We start from the raw sequence: 22,810 nt of genomic DNA, 5'->3' as shown, positions 1-22,810 counted from the left end.
TGTTGTAATGTTAATATTTGCTTATGCTGTAATGAGACAAGTCATGGGGATGGGAGGGGGGTTGGAGCTGAGGATCATGTGGGAGAGGCTGAAGTGCAAGTGGACTAAGTGATGTGCCAAATGTCACATGAGAATTTTGAGGCAGAATCAGGAGATTAACTTACGCTTCTTAAGTCCAACTTTGTGTACTTCATCAAATCTCTATTCCTTTTTTTCCCTTTAAAGGGCTCTAATAGTGCCTAAACATTGCCTCAGCTCACTAAAGCTGGTAGCTGCAAGTAATTCAATAACACAAATGTTCTGACACAGTCATTTTTAGCTTGTTAATTATTCCCAATCACACATTCTTTCCCCTTTAAGTGGAGCTAGATGACATCAAAGCTGTTTGAGGGATGGAGGAACACTCGAAGTATTAGCAAGAACAATGGAACAGACTACTCAATTTTATTCCAATTCATTTAAAGGGGAAAAAGCTAGATTTTGGCCCAGCTTTACCTTGAGAACTGATAATAAGAAATTATTGGGGTTCTGCTCTTAGACTTGCTGTGCAAGCCATTCTGTGGAAGTTTCAAATTATCAGCCTCTGCTTTCTTGTTTGCATAAACTTAAAAGGCACATATGGGGCTGAAAAACATTGCTTGGAGGTGACAGTGGACTCAAACTCACTGGGTTCCAATAAAAGTTCTACTGCACTTGTCTGACAGGCTGGTATAGAACTGAGGAGAATGCAGTTTTGGAGTCAGATATGGAAAGAAGGGTCCCCCTGGGAAATGAAGGCTGTGTTGCTTGAAGCTGTCTTTATAGACAGAAGCAGGAAGGGGAACAAGTAAGATAGTGAAGTAGCATCAAGAGCATCCAGCTAGGATGAAGAATGCTGCTGGGAGGCTCTGTTAGTAAGCTTCGGGACCTTACAGCATTCCAGTTTCAGCTGAGCCCCACACTTCAGTGGTGGATTTACCTTTTTGGGCCTGACTTCCTAAAGCCTACTAAGAACTCATGGACTAGGTAAAATACTGCCTGGACAGACTCTGCTAGAAAATGGCTCTGTTTGGACTGAATAATTTATTCGTTTCAGCTACACAAGCTTTTTAGAACTGGATTGAGCTGTGCTAACCCCTTAATGAGGATTTAGACATACTTGTTTAGTGAAGAGCAGCATAATGGAGTATGTTACTGCCCTCACCTTTGCCTTTCTACCAGTGCTGATTTGGTGGAAGAAGGCAAAAAAGTATTCACTGGAAAAGCAGAGATTTCTCTCTTTTCCAGTGTTTCTTTAATGTGGACATAAACACCTGGCTGAGTCACGCAATGCCTAAATGCAATCTCAGTGAATCACCTTACCACAGGAGCTGGGAACGAATTAGGTCTAGGTAGAAGATGGAGGAAAACTGGAGGAAATGAGATGTGATAAATCATGTTTTTGCTTGCAAAAAAAGCATCTGTAGAGCTGCGTGTATTATCATCCTAACCAAACAACTCAGTCTTTGTGCTTTGTTTTTTAATAGGGGAAATCTGTAAATAGATTTTTTTTTCTTAATATTATTGACAAGAAAGATGCATGTACAGATATCAACACCACTGGAATGATAACAGGGATGTAAAGTACATTCTAAGTGACTGAAGGCATTTTATTTCTTTTCAGATCAAAATTGCATGTAATGTCAAAAGCAGAGCAGTTGAATTTCATAGTTGAGTGGCATCATTTTATACCAATTCCTGCATTTCTGGTTACTGGCTTAGTTGTCACAGTAACGTGATCAAATCACACCTCTGCTTCTTTTTCAGTTTCAGGATTTGATGGCCAGATTAGAAGCTCTTGAGCTGCTGTTTTGATTTAAAAAAAAAAAAAAAAATAAAATAATAATCTCTGAAGATTAGATTAATTTTCTGAATGAGCATTCTTAAATCTGATGCCAAAAAAAAGAAAGAAAGGAAGAAAGAAAAGGCAACCTTAAAATGATAAAGGTTTTTAGTCAATGTACTCCAATCCTATGTAAAAGTGGGGATCTTTGAAAGATAACTGATTGGTAACCAGGGCTGAGAGCCTGTGGATATGGAGGCTGCTGCAGAATTCTATCCAAGCACTTTACTGAACAGAGCTTTATTTCCCTGTTTCAGCAAAGGTAAAAAATCCTTGTGTTTCACACCTGATATTTCATTCCAAGCCTCCCGTCATTGCAGTGGAAGTCAAATCCATATTTAAGCCTCAGCATAATCACTTCAGGTGGAAATGTGGATAGAAGGTGATAGTGGAAATGCTGAGTCACAGCTTGAAGCAATCAATGAGCACCTGGTGGGATGGCAGGGCCAACCCAGGAGAGCTCAGGTGCATGCAATGCATTGAGTGATCAGAAAAGGTGGAGCCAGAATCTATCCCTTCCCAGACCTCATTTAATGGTTGGCAGTTGGAGGTGAGGGGATCTCAATGGGGAACCCTGTCTACCTGAGGCTTTCCAAAGGTAAGCAGCTTGTTTTCTTTGTCTCTGTATCTACAGCTGTCATGTTTGCATATATTCTCACTTGCTGCAGTCTGGGGCTTTGCTACTGTGTTGCCATTGTTGTGCTTTCAGTTGTGTTATAGCATCATAAAGGCCTGTTACTCTCCTAGAATGTATTGAGTTTTACAAAACCCAAAATGAATTTCACAGTTTGAGACAGTGTGCTTTGGAAAAAAAAAAAGTCAACAAAGAAACAAGACCAAAAAACAAAAAACCCACACCAAAAACAGAGCGAGGAGAACAGTAACAAACCAATTCAGACAGAAACTGTCTTCTAGAGAACAGTCCTACCAAAGTGGAGACAATAACAGAGCTGTACAGAAAACAGCACTGAGAAGCCCAAGGCTTTTGTAGGATACAAACTCAGGAGCTTGAACTTGAAGCAAATGCAGGAATCAAATAGTCTAATTCTGCGCCTATTAGCCCTAGTGGAAACCTGGGCCTATTGCATGAGTGTCTTGTTCTTAAAGAGACTTTGTGGTGATTTTTAGTTGGATCTCAGAATGATGCATCTCAAAGCACTCACTATGCATCCCAGGGTAGCACCCTAACACTGACACAAATTAGGAGGGCCTGGGAATACTTTGAGCTAAATGACAGCTGTGGCCTTGAATGGTCTTCCTTGTTGAAAGTGTAGACTTTATTGATTGAGCACTAAAGCTTCACACCCACACCAGCAAAAAGGAGACAGGAGAAGAGGGCTGTGCTGCTGAAGAACCATTAGCTGTATCTAGGCAATGTGCAAGGGTGTTTTTAGACATGAGTATGGGCTCTTTGGTACTGGATCTGAGCTAGTAGACAAAAGAGGCAAGGTCCCTGCAGCACCTTGAACTAAAGGCATGACTTCCAGTAGTGGGGAATAAAAGCATCTGGAAACTGCTTGGAGAATGACTTTCAGTGTTTGGTTCTGGATTCAGCTGTGATTTGTTTCACTAGAGCCAGTTTTTGATGTGTGAAATCATGGCCTATACATTTGTCTGTATCTGAGAGGGAACAATAACACTGCAACAAACCTGAAAGAGGATTCATCTCCTCTTGTTCCTAGTGGCAATTTCTCATCCAACAGTTCTTTTGTCCTTAGAGTTAGAAAAGAATAATATTATCTTGCACCTTCTTCCTTCCCGTGGTGAAGGGATTTTGTTCCAGTAGGCAATCTCCTGCAGAGGGCCACCAGAATATAGTTGTTGGTTTTTTTTCTTTTTTCTTTTTTCAGGAAAAATAAGTTATTTAAAAAGATCAAAACATCCAGAAGGAATTATCTTGGCTGCCCTTTAAAAATCTTCCTTTCTCATCTTCTTCCTTTCTTATTTTTTTTTTCTCATTCCCCTCCCGTAAAATGAAGCTTTCTTGGCAGAAACAGTGGCAGATCTGAAATGTATGAGCTGAGGACAGGATATTGGATCCTCGGCAGGAGAGAGATGGAACCCAGTGCCTTCATCCATGTCTCCCTACTATGTTCGGCAGGGAAGTGACCACAGTGGAGCCTGAAATTAAACACACTGTTGTTGCTGTTAGTTTTTATTGTTTTTGTTACAATTGTTGTTCCAGGGCAGCAAAACTGTACAGGGAAGATGGAACAGAATATGCTGCAGATGGAAAGAAACTAAAAAAAAAAAAAAAGTATATTTTGTAAATTAATTTAAGGGCTAGGAATGGTCCACTAGGCAGGCTATCAAACCACAGTGAGCTGGAGAGCTTAAGGCAGTTTGATGATGTATAGTTTATAACTCCTGTAGCTTTTCCAAGTTGAGATTTTTGCCTAAAAGATAAGAGTTTTCTTAATGTATCATTGGGTAAATTGAGGACATCTCATAACCAAGGAAAGGGGGAAGTGGGAAGAAATGCAAAAGATGCTGGATTTCAAGCGTCACCCTGGAATTTGTTCTGAATTCAGCATCTAGTTGAGATTGACCCAGTCTTCTTCATCTATGAAGTTTTAGCCTGTGATTCTATGAGAAAACAAGTTCTCTCCAGCACTTTTGGTCTCTGGCATGGTGTTCAGGATGAGATAGAGGCTTTAGATATGCTTATGGTGGCTGAATGTAGGCATAGGTGGATGTAATAGCATCCAGATATGGAAATGTTGAAAACAGACTGTCCCCACCAAGGAATTTGTCCCAAGGGAACAGCAAATTGTTTGTTTAGCTATGTTGCTGTAGCGTGGCAGGAGGTCACTGCCTGTTGGTTGTGGGTGGATACCAGGGGACCACAGCTGCCCTCTCCATCTTTTTATTGCTAAATACATCAGAAAGACAGTCTGGCTACTCAGTTCTTTTGTTGTTGTTGTTGTTGTTGTTGTTCTGAAAGATAGAAATATTGATTCCTTCTTTCTGAGACAGATTCTGTTTTGTCAGATTTTTGTTCTGGTGGACACAATGCATCAGGTAAAGACTGAACGGCTAGGATTTCTCTTTACTTATGTGGCTGTCTGGCTAGCCAACCAGAGGTGAATGGTTTGACCTCCCTAGACTTCAGTTTCACTGTCCCTGTAATGGCAATACTGATATCAGCTGCCTTTATAAGCAGCAGGGAGATAAGGACTATCTGATAATAATCTTTCAATTATTATTAATTGCTCTCCTACTTTATTTGCTTTTCAGCTGTCTCTAGTCACTTTTTTTTCCCTCTCTTCAGTGGGGCTCTGTGTGAAGTGATTGTGCTGGGACTAATCCAAAGTACAAGTCTTCCTACTGCTTTATCAAAGTAAAGTGATTTTTGTAAGAAGTTACCAGCTCAGCAGGGCACGGTTGGTTTTGAGTCCCTGGAAATAAGGGAAGTACGGGGAAAATGGAAGAGTGTGAGGAAATGTATCCTTTCTCCATGCTGTGACTTGGCAGTGCAACATGTTGAGGAGTTCAACACAAAATAAGATGCCCCAGACTTAGCCCTCATCTAGGAGACTGCCTTTGCCTCCAGCTGCTGGTGATTCTGCAGGACGGCCTGGACCCAGGAGAGTTTGAGCTCTTTTATATCTCCTGACGTCTATGGTTAGCATCTTCTGTTTGTTCAGGAAGGTGACTGCTTAGGACCCAGCTGAGAAATGTTGTTGCTACCTCATTCACCAGTGATTTGTGGTGCACATACCTCCCTGAGGGAGGTCGGGCCTGATGAGTCCTTCTGGGATGCTGTTTTCATCCCACGTTTTGAACTCTCTCTGGTGGAAGAGGCAATTCATGATGTGTTTCCTCCTGTCCTGTGCCAGTGCAGAATTTCCAGTGGTAATCCATTAGAGGAACCTCTTCCTGCTTGCTTTTGTGTCCTGCCCCATCTCTACATTTTCCAGAAAGTATTATTAGGGTGAATGTTACTTAAATTAAGAAATAGTTCTTAAAACACCTGGATTTGACTTTTCAAGGCATAAACTACTCCTCATGATATCTTTTTTTCTCAAAAGCCCAGCTTTGTTCCTCACCTCTTACATAATGGATCCACCCTGAATTGCATCCAGCTGAAAGTCAGCCTTTGAAAGATTGGAGGCACATTAGCATTCAGAGATTCTCAAGGTGCAGAAATTTGGCAGCATCAGTGCATGTCTTCACACTCCAAAGTCCTCCCATTGAAAGGTGAAGGGCTGCCAGTTACTGAGTATTATTATACAATTAACCCTGTTGGGAGAAGTGTCCGCACCATTGTGGCTTGTAACTGTAAAGCTTGTAACAAATCATCACAGCGTAATCAACGCCACCAGTGCTGAAAACCTTTCTGGGGCACTTAAAATGTCATTTGCTGTGCACATTTTTTCCCTTTATTTCCTTTATTATTAATAATAATACAATAATGATGAAAAGATCCTCGAGGAAGCCTCAGGAAAGGAATTTTATAAACATTAGCATGGAATAAAATAAGCACATTCCTTTTTATCAGGACATTTTCCATTATAAATGGCCAGCTTTCTCATCACCCTGCCAACAGCTTTGCCTGCCATCTGTTCACTGATGTCATACTATGAAGTTCACTCACAGAACTGCTTGTTGGGAAGCCCAGGGTTGTGCTAGAAAAGTTTTGTTTAGGAATAAATATGCTGGCATTTCCCACTTTTTTTTTTTTTTAAAAGAATGACTTTTTTTGTTTGAAAGCTCAAATTGCTGTCTTCACCATGCAAAGATAATGACCAATATTTTCTGAAGTTACTGAAGCTTTTGGCTCTTTCTGTTATGGAAGCATAAATATAGGAGATCTTTGAGAGGAAAGAACTAGTTTTCAAGAAATGCTGTATATTTCTCTTCTGGAAAAGAGACTCAATTCATATCAGCTTAGTTGGGCATCTGGAATCCTTACCAAAGCCTCAGGAAATAGAGTTCAAACAGAGCTGGGTGGGGAAAGAGGAAAGAAAGGAAAAAGTCATCCATTTTTTGGGGTTGAAGGAAGGAAATTTAAAGAGAAGAAAAACAAAGAAATGAATGTAGTAATCAATCAAGCAATCAGATCTCTCATCTCTTCAGTTTCTAGGAAAACCCAGAGAAATTTCAGATGGGAAATTAAAATATTATGTGTTTAACTCTTTCTTCCAGAGAAAGAGAATTGTATTTGGAAATGATAATGGGAATGTAATGGAAATGATGTTAGGGTTTTTCTATCACCAAGCTAAGCTTTGGCTGGATTGTGCTTTCCATCATACTGTGTCAGATTTATGTGGCAAGGTTTTGGTAATGGGAAGGCTTCAAGGCTGACCTTTGTGAATCTAGAAGCTGCTCCATGTTAGATAATAGCCAGCTCCAGCTATTCCAAAAGCAACCCGATGCTGGCCAAAGCTGAGCCAATGAGCTACACTGGATGCACTTCTGTGAGAGCAAATTTAAGAAAGGGAAAAACTCCTGTGCTGGAGCAGCTCCTGTAGGATGGGCCCTATGGTATGGACCCACATTGGAGCAGCTCTTCAGGAGCTGCAGCCTGTGGGAAGCCCATGTAGGATCACTTTGTGAAGGACAGCATCCCATGGGAGAGACTCCACACTAGAGCAGGGGCAGAGAGTGAGTATGGAGGAGTGACTAAAAGAAAACATAATGAACTTACCACAGCCCCCATTCCTTGTTCCCCTGATGCTCAGGTGCAAGAGGAAGAAGGGTTTTTCTAGTTATGTTTTCTCTTCTAGTATGAAATAAATTAATTTTATCTTCCTATGCTGAATCTGTTTTGACTCTGATGATAACTGGAGAGTGATATTCCTGTCCTTATCTCTAACCTTATCATATTTTCTCCTCGTTCCTTTGAGGAGGGGAAAATGAGTGTGATGTGTTGGAGCTTAGTTAGCCATCGGTGTACAAACAGTGCTGTCCGTCCTCACCATTTGCTAGGTTTCTAAACTCAGAGAAATAGACACTTCCCTTGTCACCATAGTTACAGCAGCACCCAGAAGCACTGATCTTGTTACCTCTGTTCTGCCCAACCTACTGCTTGCTAAGTGCGTTCAGTGAACCCTTCTGAGATGTGGAGATTGCATGGCCCAAAAATCAGGCTGGATAATGTGAGAAGCTTTTGTCATTTCCATTTGCGGAGAAAGCAGCCTTGCACCTGTCCTGTGCACATCTGTTGAGCATCTGCCATGGGATTTCCTTACTTGAGGAGTCTTTTTGCTGTTAACATGAAAGGATGAGGCAGGGATTTCATAGGGTTCCACATCATGGAGGCTTGAAAGAGAGGCATGGACATACATCTGAGAGCTGACAATCTCAGAGTACTGTTCTTTTCTGTAGAAACATGAAAAGTACTTCTGGCATAGCCAGGAGGAATCTTTTCTGAGCTTTTGCCCTTCAGGTCTCTCTGTCTAATCATCCCCACACCAAATCCTGGTGAATTCTGCCTTTATGCTGTCGCATGTGTACTTGTAGCCAGAACTTTCTGCTTTATGATTAGACTTGCAGCCTATTTCTATATACATTAGGCACTGAGGTTAGCACAGGAATAAAAAAGTATGTCTCAAGAAGGAAAATGGCATAGGAGACCTTGTTTCATAAGGGAAGGGAGGGAACTTGGCTTTTTCTAGGAAGAAGGAGATCAAGAAAGAATGGCGTAAGTTTTCATGACTACTGCAGAATCATAGAATCATTAAGGTAGGAAAAGTTCTCTAAGATCATCTGGTCCAACTGTCAGTGCTGAGGTTGAAGAGAGTTAAGATGCCAGAAGAGGGGAGAGAGCTATTTAAGATGGAAAAGTTTCATACTGGAACACACAAAGATAAACGTGGGGAGGAACAAACTAAAACTGGCAAGGAAGGGGTTGTTCAGTATACTTGCAAAGAGATTTCTGACCTCCCATAAAGAGGAGTAGGGGTAAGTATCCCAGCTTGCCCTCAAGTGGAACTTTCCTCTCTATGCAAAGAGAACAAGCTTGTTAGCAGGAGACTTGCTGGCCCAGGAGTGCTGCAGTTCAGTTTGTTTGGGCTAAAGGGATATAATGAATCCATACTTTCTTTTCCTCTGCTTCACAAAGCCGAAGTGTTTGGCCTTGACTTCTGAACCATCTCCCTGCTGAATCCAGTAATGCTGCCTATTTAAATTGGTACGCCACATTTGTAATTAAGTCTCAGGCAAGATCTTTATTCAGAAAGTGGTCCTAAAAAGCCTTTCTTTCTTCTTCATCCTTGTCCTTGGCCAGATCCCAGATCATTGAAGAAAGCACCACAGAAGCTAAAAATGATTCAATTTAATAGAAAATGGGAAATGATCCTGGGTCAAGTGTGCATCTGTGTCTCTTTATATATCCTAGTCTAAATATAGGTGCTCTGAGGGTTTTGTACAGATAACTGGAGAAAGGAAGGTGAAAAAGAAAGAAGTCGCTGAATTTCCTCTTATCCTTTCTCCAGTCTACATAGTTGTTTCAAATGCCTGGGCTATTCCAGTTTAACCTCTTGGAGGCTTTGGACAGTGAAGCCACAAAATGAGGACTGGAGGAAACCCCACCTGCAAAGTAGTGTGCCAAGGAGAGGCCTTTCAGTTTTAATCACCCTGCTTAATCCTGCCATTCCTAAACACTCTCAAAGGTTGGAGTTGGTCATTTGTTTTCTTAAATTAACATAAATTGGAATTTATGGGCCAGGTGATTCTCTTTGAAAAGGGTCCTTGTGTGCTAGGGAGGTAGGGGGGTGGGACTGACCTGTCAGCAGGGAGCTTTTGGGCTACTCCAAAAGCAATTCTTTGTTGTTCTCTCTTCCCATCAATACTACCCAAAGAAAAATAAATAAATAAAAGTGCCCAGCCTTCTTTTAACAGCTGCTCACAAAGATTCCTTTCTTAATGCCTTAATGCTTTTTTTTTTTTTTTTTTCCTCTCCCCTCTTTTTATTGGGCCTTCTGATACCTTGGCACAGCAAAGGGGGAAGAGAACTCTAGAGACAGTGGGATCCTCTTGGGAAAACTTTGCTTTCAGTTTTTGTTTGTTTGTTATAATATGAGCTTGTCTGGGGACAAGTAGGCATTGTTGTTTTCCCCAAGGAAGGTTGTGTAGGATAAATCAAGGAAGCCTTGGGATTTGTAGTTTACCCCTATTAATTCTGATCTTGTATATTCTCATTGCTGAGGAGGAGAAGCATGTTGTTCTCTGTTCCCCACAGAACAGCTTTCCATGGGCTGAAGACTCGGCTTCTCTATACTGTACACTGTTAGTGAAGTATATTCTAATGTGTTTTACCTTGTGCTGCCTGAGGCTAAGAAAGGGAATAAACTGTCTTCTGGCTCTCCTATAAGTTCCGTAAGAAGTAAAAGGATTAAATTGCACTAAGAGAATCAGATTAGGCATTAGGAAATGCTTTTTCTCAGTCACAATAGTTAAATACTGGAATACATTGCCTAGGGAAGGGGTGTAATCTGTGTTATTAGAGATTTTTAAGAAGAAGTTAGAGAAGTATTTGGCAGAAATGCTTCAATAGAGCTTAATCCTGCCTTAGGACAGAGGATCAGACTCAACTGGTTCCTCAGCCCCTATTTACCCTCTCTCGGTTCTTCCAAGGATGACTTCACCTTGCTGATCTGGGAGGAACCACAGTCCACCTAGTACAGTATTCTACAATAGATTGCACTTCCAGCCTGCTGCAAACTGAACCAATGTCAGCCCTTTCCCTAGCTTCCTTACTTAGTCCCACAAATGGAAATGAGTGCGTGTGCTGGCAAATTAAGTTGTGATGTTTCTGGGCTACTGCCTGATGCCTGCCAGACTGTGGGCCACAGGCTGAAGAGTGCTAGTGGTAGTGACCTCCCGAGGTTCATTGGGGCCATGATTTCTCTGATCCTAGCAGCTCTACTGTGGTCCATCATCATGGCTCTATTAACATATGAGCTTTGATAATTATTCTCCTGAGTCCTGGGAGGAAGAAAGACAGCTCTGGACATGTGACAAATAACATAAAATCCCAACTCTTTGGTAAACCTGTTGTTGTAGTGCTTGCAAGTCTTTCAGGTCCAAACTTTCAGGTGCATTCTTAGAGGCTGACATGCACTGAGGTTAGATAGCCTTGTCTTTTCAGCCTCTGAATTCAAGTGCTAGTCCTGCTCAAGGACGAAAGAGAATATCTAAGATACTGTATGCCACCTGCAATGAATTAAGGAATCATTCATTGAACATAGGAAAAGGCATAGTTAAAATTGGTTTACTTATCACTTATACTTTCTTATGCACTTATCTAGCCAGATTCTTCAAGTTTTTAAAGGTTTGAAGTAGCACTTCTGATTAGTAAGAACATCCAGGTGAATACAGATCAGAATATTGTGTACCATTAAAACTTTTATAGCCTCTTCTAGAGACACCTATCAAAGCTCTTAAGAAATGTTTGGCTTTTTTAACCTTTTTGCAACTTAATTCTGTAAAGACAAATTTATTTCACCTGAGTTTTTTGAAGACAAAATCTGAAGCATACACATGATATGAACCAGTCCTTTTCTTTCAAACATCTCCCACCTATATGGCTGAGACAGAAAAGTAGTTAAGGGTGAGGATGAAGTTAGGCAGTGAAAAAGTCAGGTAGAAACAGGTTACTTTTCTGTGTTTCACATTTATAGAGAAAGAAGTCTACTTTCATCCTCTGATCATGAGAGACTTTGCCATTTGCTCTAGCTTAATATCATCCAAGAGTTATGTTTGATACTGGGTATGTATGTAGATATCCAGAGAGGTGAAGCATCTCCTGTAGCCCTTGAACTGACACAGATTCTTCTTTTTTTTTTCCCAAAGTTTCCATCATCTACCCTGCAGGAATCTGATGTATCCAAATAAATATTCCATGAATCATGGTTATCCAGTCAAAGCCCAAGCCCTGAGGGCTCTCACTTCTCCTGTGTTCCAATTTACCTGCCCACACCCATCCAGCTCTTCGTCTGCCTTTGTGTTATGCCCCTCTTTCATCTAGCTTTAATAGTTTCTAGATGCTCTGTGTGAGACAGGAATGATACAGAACAACAGATCTCAACCCAGGAGTATGAATAGAATGAATCGAACATAAAAAAATCAAGCCAGATACTCATATGCTGGAAATGAGTTAGTTCCTCTGACTGACATAAAGCTCTGCTTTTTATTCTAAAAGGATAAATGCTTTTTTTTCTTTTTTTTCTTTTTTTTTTCCTCCCCCTGCCCAGGCTTAAGGACACTTAAGATACAGGATTTGCACTGTCTGGGATATGTTTGTGAATGTCTCTTCCTTTCTTCACACATTAATTCCCTCAGCTTTAATGCCACAATTCCTGGCTCAGAGATTTGTGCTCCTTCCTTGTGTTCAGCGCCACTGAGCACAATTTCCAGTAATCTCTGGAAGAACCGCATGCTTGAGGTTTTCCTAACACAAGGTGACAAGAGGTATAATTCCCCCTGCGTGTTCCCAGAAGCTAGAGGCCTTCAGGGTCTTTGCATCCTGGAAAGGGTGTGCAGTATGGTACATCATTTCTCCTTTGCCTTTGGGCTGTGCTTTCCTTTTGCTCTGTGGAAACATCCAGGTTTCTCCCCAAAGACAGAAGGAATCATATAGGTGAATGTCTGCAGGCTGGAGTGTGAACAGTACTCTAACAGGGAAGTGAGATAGCGTAATTGTGGTAGAATGACTGGGGATGATGCAGGCACTGCATCTTCATGTTTGAACTGGAATCAAGATTATGATTTTTAATGATTTCTTCTTTTTTTTTTCTGATGGTTGCTGGGTAATGCAAAGGCTAATGGAATATACCATCATTTCTGGAGCATAGGAAAGGGATTTGCTGACCTTCATAGAGGAAGGATGATTTTAAAGGGCAGGCATTCAGATAGGACTCCTGGGACTCCTCATTTTGCCACAGATGCAGGCAAGTCATTTAGGCCAAGACTTTCAGAAGCATTTAATAAAGAAAGATGGAGCATAGCTCAAAATGGCAGTGTCCCCACCCATTTAAAGTGGGAACTGGCTTGCTTTGTGGACAGCTGATGGAAAGGATTTGCAAAATAGAAGCCCAAAGGCCATAAGATGAGACTTTCTAAACAAAGGAGGAAGCTTGACACCTTTGCAAGGGAAGCACGATAGACTGACCTGACTGAAGGCCTGAAGTCACCTCAGTGACTTTTATAAGACAGGATCTTTTGATGAACCTCCAGCAAGGCTTATTTTTTAATACTTTTTATCTGATGCTTGTTTTCCCTTAAGAACTAAGCAGTGATATGCTGCCAACCTCCCTTATTAGATACTAGGAAATATGCATGGTGAAGAAGTCATGACTCATGATATAATCTCTTTTGCAAACTTGAACACTGTGCAAGTGGCTTTTCTGGTGCCCAATACAGCGTAACGCTTACATTTTTTAGCATTGACTAAGTAACTCTTTTCTAATGGGTCATCTATTTGTATTCAGTTTAAAGTGTTTTGAGACCTCTGCTTATGAGTTTTAGCTTTTTCATGTCTCTAGTAACTGACCAAAGGGGGCAAAATTTAATCACGTAAGCACTGTTTCCTTAGCAAAACTAGGCAAAGATTTATATCTGTGGTGTATGAAAATGTATGATTGCTTTTAGCCTTTAGGAACTGAAAAGAGGCAGGAGGTCCACCAAGACCTGCAGAGGGATGAAGTCAGTGTCTAGAGAACATCAAACTCAGATCTCCTGTTCACACATGGCAGAGCCTGAAAGTGCAACCTGTGCTGTCAAAATATAGGGAGAAGAAGCATTTTTTTTGTGAGAATGGCCTTTTTAATTTGTGTCTTTTAACATTATCTGTCCTGATATAAGGAGTGTGAAGACTATTGCATGATTAAGAGGTTACCTCCACAGCCCAGGCTCTGATCTCATCCGTAGTCACTCAGAACTACCAGGTTTCCTGTCACCCCTCAGTGACACGGTGCATACAGGATTCTTGTTACCTCCTCTGAGTGTATTCATTTGGGATATGGCTCTCCAAGGTCAGAAGCACACATACCTTTAGCCTCCTCATCTGTGAAAGATGTTCCCTTCTTTTGTGCAAGATGTCCTGGTGGACAGAGATGACACAAGCAAGAAACTGTCCTTCAGACTTAATTTGCATGACAGTACTGGCCTCATTATCCAGAGAGTTTTGAAACGTGACCTCAGCAGGGTTTTATTCATGGATTTCTCATTTTGTTTTACTTTTTTTTTTTTTTTTTTTTTTTTTTTTCTTTTCATTCCCTCTTGGGCACCTTGGTTTACACATCTGTTTTATTCCCTTCATATTTAATACTAATGACAGGCTTCCTGAGGAGCAGGGTGCCTTCATTTTGTGATACATTCAGATCTCTTCTCTTGGCCTTGGGCTATTCAAGCTCTTTCATATGAAAGGGAATGGGAGACTGGGTCATGACATCTCTGTCGACATCACCATTGCAGCTGCATTAAGCTTCACATGCTGACCAGCTCCAAATCATGAGAAATACTTCAAGGTGATATCCTCAGGTGCTCTGAGCTGATATAGAACCACTGGTTTCTAGATCAGAAGCTAAAGTAGTGAGTCCTCAAATCAATACATCTGCATGTAGCTTCTGAGAGTAAGCGGCTGATTAAATCCTCCAGATCTTGTCAGTGTTTCAGCAGAAATATAATGCTTAAGGAAGGAGAGGATAGGGAGGGGAAGGAGCTCTGAATCTTTGGGGAAAGGGAATATGTTGTAAATAAATCTACATACCATTAATTAACTTAGCATAATTGCCTTGTAATTGCATTGGTAATCATTTTATCTTGAGCTTAGACCAAAAACCTTAATGGGGAAAATCCGTCATATCCAATTTTTGTCCAGATGCTTAATTCCACCATCAAACTAATCCTAACGGTTCTGTCAGCTTCATTATAGTGTCATTAGTGATAGGAAACTAGAAAGTGCTCAAAACTTCTCTGCCTCCCTCCCATGCTTGTTCCAACCAGTGGGGAGAAAGAATGGAGGAAGAGAGGTAAAAAAACAACAACTAAGTGACCATATTTTTAACTGGCCTCATTCGTAGTTGTGCAAGAACTGTTTGGCAATACTTTGAAAGATCATAAGTAGAGGATTGATTGGTCACTGTTGGCACTGAATGAGGAAATCTAGGGATTGATGTTATCCTTGGGTAAAGAGCTGGCATCAGGCAAACAAATTGCATCGGTATTTCTAAAACCTCTGCATGAATTCAGATCTGGCAGCTTGGGAAATAAAAATGGAATTAAGCTTCAGTTAGGCTAACTGAGAAAGTGTTTTTTTGTTGTTGTTGTTCCTAAGTCTTGTGTTGTGACTTTAAATGAGCAATTTAGGATGTCTTGATTTGACCACTGTGGAAAAGACAAGGATGTGGTAGAACAGAAAAAGAAATATCTGTAGGCCACATGAGGAATGGGTGATATTTGGGTATTTGACCATTCCTCTACATCCTCAGCCAGAAACTGTTAGTTAACACAATCATTTGCATAAATTTACATAGCATATAACTGCTGCAGTCGCTGAATACTTGAATAATTGAACAAATTGGTTGGTTGATTGAACAAATATATTAACTGAAAATGACAGAAGCTCTTGGCTGAAGTATGTTAACGCTCATAACTTAAACTGTCAGTCATACAGATTGTGTCTCGATATGAGACATGATAATTTTGTATAAGATTTTCCCAGTCTTCCCAGATTTTTATCTTAGCTTGCAAAAAGAGTGCTGCATGGCAGCTCTGTATAGATTAGTGTATATTTTGCCTTGCTATTTTTTAAGAGACATTGCAAAATGAGGCCCTCTGTTGAAGGTGGAGTTCTTGTTCCAGAGAGAAATCTGAATGTTGGCAGCTTTTGTTTTATTTAGGACCTGCACCCTGGTTCTTAGTAATTCCTCGTAAACATTTGTGAAGAGGTAATATATACTGATGAATACATTCAGGTCTCTGCAGTTAATTGTGGCTTTAACAATGAACCAGCCTTCAAGAACCTGAAACACATCATTGCTTTCTTGAAAAACAGTATCAACTTCAAATGCATTATTGCTCTTCTCCTAAAATGAGTTCTACTCATCTTCTCCCTTGTTGTCTGCTTTTATTTTATTTTGGGAAGTCCAAGCTAAGCAAAGTACTGTTTTCTTTCAAGGAGGGTGCACTGAGATTCAGTTTCTTCTCTCCCATATAAGTTTGTAGATCTAATTGTCTGAATTCACGTGCACCTCCTTTGTGTGTTATAAGAAATAAGGCTTTCTGCACTGGGGAGGGAAATAGAGTCCAATGAACTGCATTTTGAAGTAGCCCTCTGAACCTGGACTGAACACCAGTCTGTGACTCTGTCTTCCCCAGCCAGCCAAAAGCAATGAATGGGAGAGCTGTGCTCATGGAGGGAACTCTGATAAATGCTCAGTGTGAGCCAGAGAAACACTAGTCACGGTGTCAGCCTCGGCAGTGTGTGAACTTAGGGAAGGAGAAGCAGGGATATGATTTAGCTAAGAAGTATTGGTAATGGTTGGACTGGATGATCTTCTAGGTCTTTTCTGTGATCTTCCATGCTGGAGATTAGAAAGCTACACTGTGAAGTGTATGGACTCCACAGAGTATGGACTTAGTGAGCAAGAAGCTGACTTTTTCTTCTATTAATTTGTCAACAGAGGTCAGCATTAGCTTCCTCTTCATCCACTTTTTCTGCATGAAGTTTCACCAGCCCTTCAGGGTGACAAGGCTGAAGAGGCTGGAAAATGCATGTGTTTGGATGAGCTGTTTTATGTGCCAGAGGCCTTGCTGCTGCTCTGGTTGTCCGGTATTACTGCTGCTGAGGTGGAAACGGGCAGTTCAGGTTGTTAGGTGCTGTGCTATAGGAATCCAGAGCATCACAGTGATGTGCTCAGTTGTGTATTGAGTGTGAAAATCCTCATGTTATCATAAGTGACCCCACCCCATCTTTCAGAGCCTTGATATTGCAGCTGATGCCTGGTCACAGCTAGGACACATGGTTCAGCCCCAGGTTGCATTTGATGCTGCCCCTCTCTGATGCTTAGTAATCTTTTCTAGGAAGCTGATGACCCAATATGAAAATCTCTCTCCTCTCCTTGCACACAACACAGAGGTGATCAATGGAGACTTTAGAGGCTATTTATTTAACAAGAGAAACAAACCTAAACACAAAAAGGGATGGTTAAAAAAAGAATTTTTAAACAAACTCCAAGAACAGCAGCTGATCCTTCTCTTTTGTAAACAAGGCCTTACTGTAATCTTTTTAACTCTCACCACAAGCCAGATTTATCTTTGGACATCCTGCCCAGAAATCGTTTCACTTCTCTGCAGCCGAATAAACACTGGAGGGAACCGGCCACATGGATACACACACACAGTGGAGGGGAGAGGGATCAGGGCAAAAATGTCTCATTGCAATGGCAAAAAGAAAAGATAAAAGCCATGAAATCAAATTGTGTGTGGGTGGATAGCTCACTTCCTTCATGCAGTTCTTATCCACTGATCCTTGCATGCAGGATGCAGGAGTACTCCAGCTCCTGCACCTTCTTGTCATTTGACTCCTTAAATCACTGCAAATATATACAGGGGAAAAATAAAAGAAAGCTGTGAGATAAAGCTGGCACAGGGAAAGAAACATGTCTTGCACAGCAGAGTTGTGGTGGTGTGACAACCCCTTGGCCCCCATCCAGAGAGCTGAAGTGACTGAGGCCTGGAGCTGCTGGGCAGTGGCTATTGGGTGCAGGCAGTGCGTTCGGGGCGCTGAGGGGATGCAGGTGTGTGCACTGCTGCTTGGATGTTGCCTTGGGACCTCTCCTCTGTGCTTTTGGCCATCCTGGTAACACCAGGATTCACCCAGAACTCATCTTTCTTTTCTTTTGCTTTAAGGGCAAACTTCTGGGCAAGTGCCCAGACAATCAGTGCTAGGGGGATGCAGGGGCAGTGATCAATTAAAGTTCCTTTATGCTACAGTAATGCTGAGATCTCTATACCTTTGGTAGAGGGGAGCTCACAGCTTTTCAAAAGGTTTGTATTAGGTACTATAATGGTTTTCCTAGTAAATTGTGACATAATGAACCTTAATACAGAAGCTGGCAGTAGGAGCAGAGTTATATATTGATGGTTGCATTCAAATGGTCTGAACATCAAGAATATTTCCAAATCTTGCCCCAGGTGGCCAAGAAAACCAGTGGCATTCTGTCTGTATTGGAAATAGTGCAGTCAGCGGGACCAAGGAGGTGATCTTTCCCCTGTGCTTGGCACTGGTAAGGACTCAGCTTGGATCCTTTGTTCAGTTTTGGGACAGTGAGGCTCTGGAGCATGTCCAGAGAAAGACAACAAAGCTGGTAAAGGGTCTGGAGTTTAAGTCTTACAAGGAGTGTCTGAGGGAACTGGGATTGTCTGGGACTGAAGAAGAGGAGGCTCAGGGGAGGCCTTATTACTCTCTACAACTGCCTGAAAGGAGGTTTTAACAATGTGGAGGTTGGCCACTTCTCCTGGGTAACAGCGGTAGAACAGGAGGGAATGGTCTTAAGTTGCTTCAGGGGAGATCCCGGTTGGATATTAGGAAAAACTTATTCTCAGAAAGGGTGGTGAGGCATTGGAACAGGCTGCCCAGGGAGGTGGTGGAGTCACCATCCCTAGAGTGTTCAAGAAAAGAGTAGAAGTGGTACCATGGTCTAGGGAGTTCACAGGCATGAGTTGATGGTTGAACAGGATGATCTTACTGGTCTATGCAACCTCAACGATTCTATGATAATCTCTTTTTACTTTACTATCTGGACAGATAAGCAGGAACCTAGAGACAAGATTTCTTTCATCTATCTGACACTGTGAAACAGTGGATGTGTAGAGGACTTTTGTCCTCTTATATGTCAGATGGGAATAGAACTGAACAAGATTGATCAAGGGGACAGGTGGCAACATGGGACTGATTAGGAAAGAGAATAAATGAATCAAATGCAATTGTTCTGGGCACTAGTTCTTGCACTCTTGAAGCATGCACTGCAAGCATGTCATTAATTACTGATGAAATTCACTTGATATTGCGCTTGTGCCTGGTGCCAACCTTTGGTCAAGAGTAACATCATTTTTTCTATGATCAACATCAAAGAAAGGGAAGAGAGGCCTAGGAACCTATGTGAGTCTGAAGGGAAGCAAGTAAAAATGTGTCATCAACTCTGTGGATGGCATGATTAGGAAAAACCTTCTATTGCCACTTGTTTTGGGAGGATCCGTGCAGCTTTGCTCATGGCTCTGCATGAGTAATGTGGTTGTCCTGCGTCTCTGACAGTGGAAAAAGAATAATTATACTGCACTGTCACATATTTCCTCCCTCTTCAGTGAGTGAGCTGAAAAGCAACATGAATTTATCCAACTCCAACTGTATTTTTGTCATTCTTTCATTGCAGAGCTGCTATTTGCATCAGCTTCCTGTTTCATGACAGGCCATTGATGGGGGCATTCTCTGGTTTTCATTTTGTTCCTTACAGATGTAAAACTTGGGGAGTCTTCACAAGCAATCTGGAGGAATGAGTCTGCGGTAGAAAGGACAGTGCCTGTGAAATTATTACTTAAAACAGAGTCCAGAGTCTCAGGATGTTATCCTTGAGTGACCTGGGAAGGAGTGAGCTCCTTCATAGCTGGAAAGCATGTGACGTTGACTGCTGTCAGGAAACTTGCAGCTGCAGGATAATGGCCTGAAACTTTTTAATGGGGAAGCTTCTTTTCTGTTGGCGTACTTCTTTACTTTTAACTCAAAGGTCTCTGTAATATTCTATGCTTTTAGCACTTTGGCTTTCTAGTTTCATACTGTAAAACAGATAATTTCTAATTCCAGATCTCACCAGTGCCTCCAAAGGATGCATGTTGCCTCACAGACATTTTTTTCCTCTTTTATTTCTTTTTTTCCAACACATAAAGCTATAAACAAGCAATGAAGAAATCCATCCTTTAAAAATAGCTGGTGACGGTCAGGGCACATGTTTTGCTACTCATGCAGAAAAGGCGAGCATCTGCTTTGAAGAGAAGGCTTCAATGGCTCCAGCAGCAATTTGTAGTCATGGAGCTGTCAGCTTGCACCTGCACTGCAAGCAGCAAAGGAGATGGGGAAGAGGATGTCTCTTATTCTAAACTCAGAGTTATTCAATAGAAGTCATTCTGTTAGCCCCCCCACAATATTAAAAGGCCCAGTTTTAAAACTGTGGTGACTATGCTGAGATACAGTAGCTAGCATGTGTTCTTCTGCCTTTGTCTTGGGCTGACCTTGTGTGTAGCTGATGTGTAGGGCAGGAGTACAATTTACTAGTAATGACTAATTTTTCTGTGGTGCCTTAATACTTCTAGCCTCAAAAACATTGCTCAGATCTGTAGGAGAGATTGCCCTGTCTCTCCATACCTCCTTCTGCACCTCTCTTCTTCTGCCTGTCCCCATATTTGCACCTGTATCCAAGCCTCAGTGTCTTTGCCAACTGGGAAAGGTTGCAAAGGTAGATTTCTGTCTCCAATAACTTTCAATTGGATAGGTCTCCTGGCAAAGAGGAAAATGGGCCCAAACTTTCAAACTATGGGAGAAAAGACTTAGCAGCATAGCAGTGACTTTGGGCAGGTTTTTGCTTCTGAAAAGAACTAAGCTGAAGAGCTTTTCAGCAATGACATTGAATGAAAGACCAAACTGATAGTCTGCTGCAGTGCTTTGGTTTGGAATCAATCTCGAGCTGAACATTAATGGTAAGGCTATCAAGAAAGAATTTCATGTTCTGTCAGATATTCAGAGAGGATTAAAATAGATCATCATAGATTGATACAAATAATTAAAAACTCATCTGATACTTAGAATGAAACTACTTCAAGATATTGACTTCTGAAATACCAAAATGACTATGTGAGTGGGACTTAACATTTTGTTGTAGTCTGAGCAACAATCTATACATTCCATATAAGGACATGTAAATGATTTAAGAAGTAGTTTTAACAGTATCTGGATGCTTTAACGTGTATGAAAATTATTCAGCTCAATGACAAGCTCAATGAAATGGTCCAAGGTAGTCCAAGTCTAGTTTCAGAATGATTTACTCTTGCTAAAAACATATTCCTGCAAAACAAGTCTGTTTTGACAAGATGGCATTTGCAAATGAAAAAATACTCATATTCCTTTCCACTTCATCTTTTCTGATTATTGACCTGTTCATTTTTTGTATAAAATTGCAGATTCCTCTGTAAGGAGACTATTTTCCCCTCCAGTTCATTGGAAACAAGTAAGTTGCATTTCAATTTCTCTAGTAAAAAGCTTAAGCTAGTCTCTTTAATCATGCATCTCAGAAAATGTGACTGTTGTCAGAAGAGATTTCAAGCAAGAGATATTACCCATGGAAGAAAATGTAGTTGTGTGCCAGGAACACAGAGATAGATTCCCAAAGGGGAAAAAAAAAATAGTGAAAGACAGAGCTAGTCTTGCAGAAGCACCGTTATGCTTTGGCCCGGGAAGTGAAACACCCAACATACTATTTCCTCTGTTAACTAAGAGGGGCAAGGATTAACCAGCCCTTGAAAAGGTAATAATTTAAGCAAGTGGAATGCCAGCAATGCTCACTTACAGGGGAAAGTTTATAGTGCTTATATCCTGTCTGCTTTACTTTAATAAAATGTAAAATACTTTCAAATAAACTAATGGACTAGGGATACATATCCTCTGGCACATTTCCCCCTGTGTTCACATCCTGATTGCTGTATAATTCGGTATTTTTCAAGTGCAAGTTCAGTGTTTGCTCTGTCATATTTGGCTGTTGGGGGCTGGATTTAGCACTCAATCAGGGCTGAAGCTCTGGTTCTCCAGAAAGGAATGATGGTGAGATTGGAAAGGTTCAGACTGTATCCAACAAGCTTGTTTTGCTATAGCTGTATCTCTTTGTAAAGTTCTTGTTGTTCTTCGTCAGAAAATGCTAAAGCACATACACAATAATCCAACACAAAAGCGACATGTTCACTGTTGTGTCCTTTGTCAGAGATAATAACGGAAGTTATGACTGGTCAACCCTACAGTAACTGACTGGTAGTCACAGTGCAGCCCTTAAGATTGTTTATTTACTGATCTTATTTGTTATGTTTGTGCACAAAAAATATCAAGGTGCCTTTCTGATAGCTATGGGAAGGCCTTCAACAAGAACAAGATCCTGCAGAAATGGAAAGCAAGTACCAGTGACTGTAATTATTCCCCATCCTTGGTGAAAAGAACTTTATTTTAGAAAGCCTCTGCATTGTCAGATTTAGAACAGCTTTCAGTGATTTAGGAGAAAAGGAATATGTACTGCATGCTGGAGAGTGTCTCCAAAAGGCTATTGTGGGTCATCAGCTACTCACAGGAAGCCTTGGTAACTGGCTCAGCTTTATTCTAGAGTCAGTTTAGTTTTAAAACCAAAGAAACCTGAATTCCAAAGTTGAAACCTAAGTATTGGGAGCATTTTGCTATTCTGTAGTGGGAAAATGTTGATTTTTTTTTTTCTTCTCTTTTTCTTTTGCATAACTTTGTTAAAATGCTGCTCTAAACCATGTGAATCAGCATTGAAGAAGAGAGAATGACTTTGACTTTCATGAAGTCCAGGCTTATCCCTTGGCTGCTGAGAAAAGCAGCTGATAGACACACTTGCACTAGGCCTTCATGCATTTGTTCGGTGCCTTAGTCTTTTTAAGCTTTTCCTCTGTGAAAGTGATGGCCATCAAGATTTCTAGCATCTCACTACAACACCAAGCATCCTGAAGGGTACCTTCTGGAGACTTTGTCTTCTGTACAGCACCAGAATAGATGGGCATCTATAATAGCATCCACATTGCTAGAGCTCAAGTGCTGCTGGTGATGGTAGAGAAAGGGTGAGTTCTAAGCTAGTATCTCCAAATTCATCTACTTTGGAAACTGTGCAGGATCCTGCTGCAGCAAAGCAAAATATCCTGTGGGGAAAAAGGGAAGATGAAAACGTTAATCTG

General features: G+C 41.1%; 1 long non-coding RNA gene across 1 annotated transcript; it reads left to right on the top strand.

Annotated features, from left to right (window-relative positions):
• Window positions 1–2,416: 2,416 nt before the first annotated feature.
• Window positions 2,417–22,498, top strand: LOC140255192 (uncharacterized). The gene is made up of 3 exons (XR_011904427.1): window positions 2,417–2,459; window positions 21,041–21,087; window positions 22,389–22,498. It is a non-coding gene; the product is annotated as an uncharacterized lncRNA (long non-coding RNA).
• The last annotated feature ends 312 nt before the right edge of the window (window positions 22,499–22,810 follow it).

This window comes from Excalfactoria chinensis, chromosome 7 (genome assembly GCF_039878825.1).
Source record: "Excalfactoria chinensis isolate bCotChi1 chromosome 7, bCotChi1.hap2, whole genome shotgun sequence".
In the NCBI taxonomy this organism is placed as follows: Eukaryota; Metazoa; Chordata; class Aves; order Galliformes; family Phasianidae; genus Excalfactoria; species Excalfactoria chinensis.
This window is presented reverse-complemented; position numbering and strand designations above follow the sequence as displayed.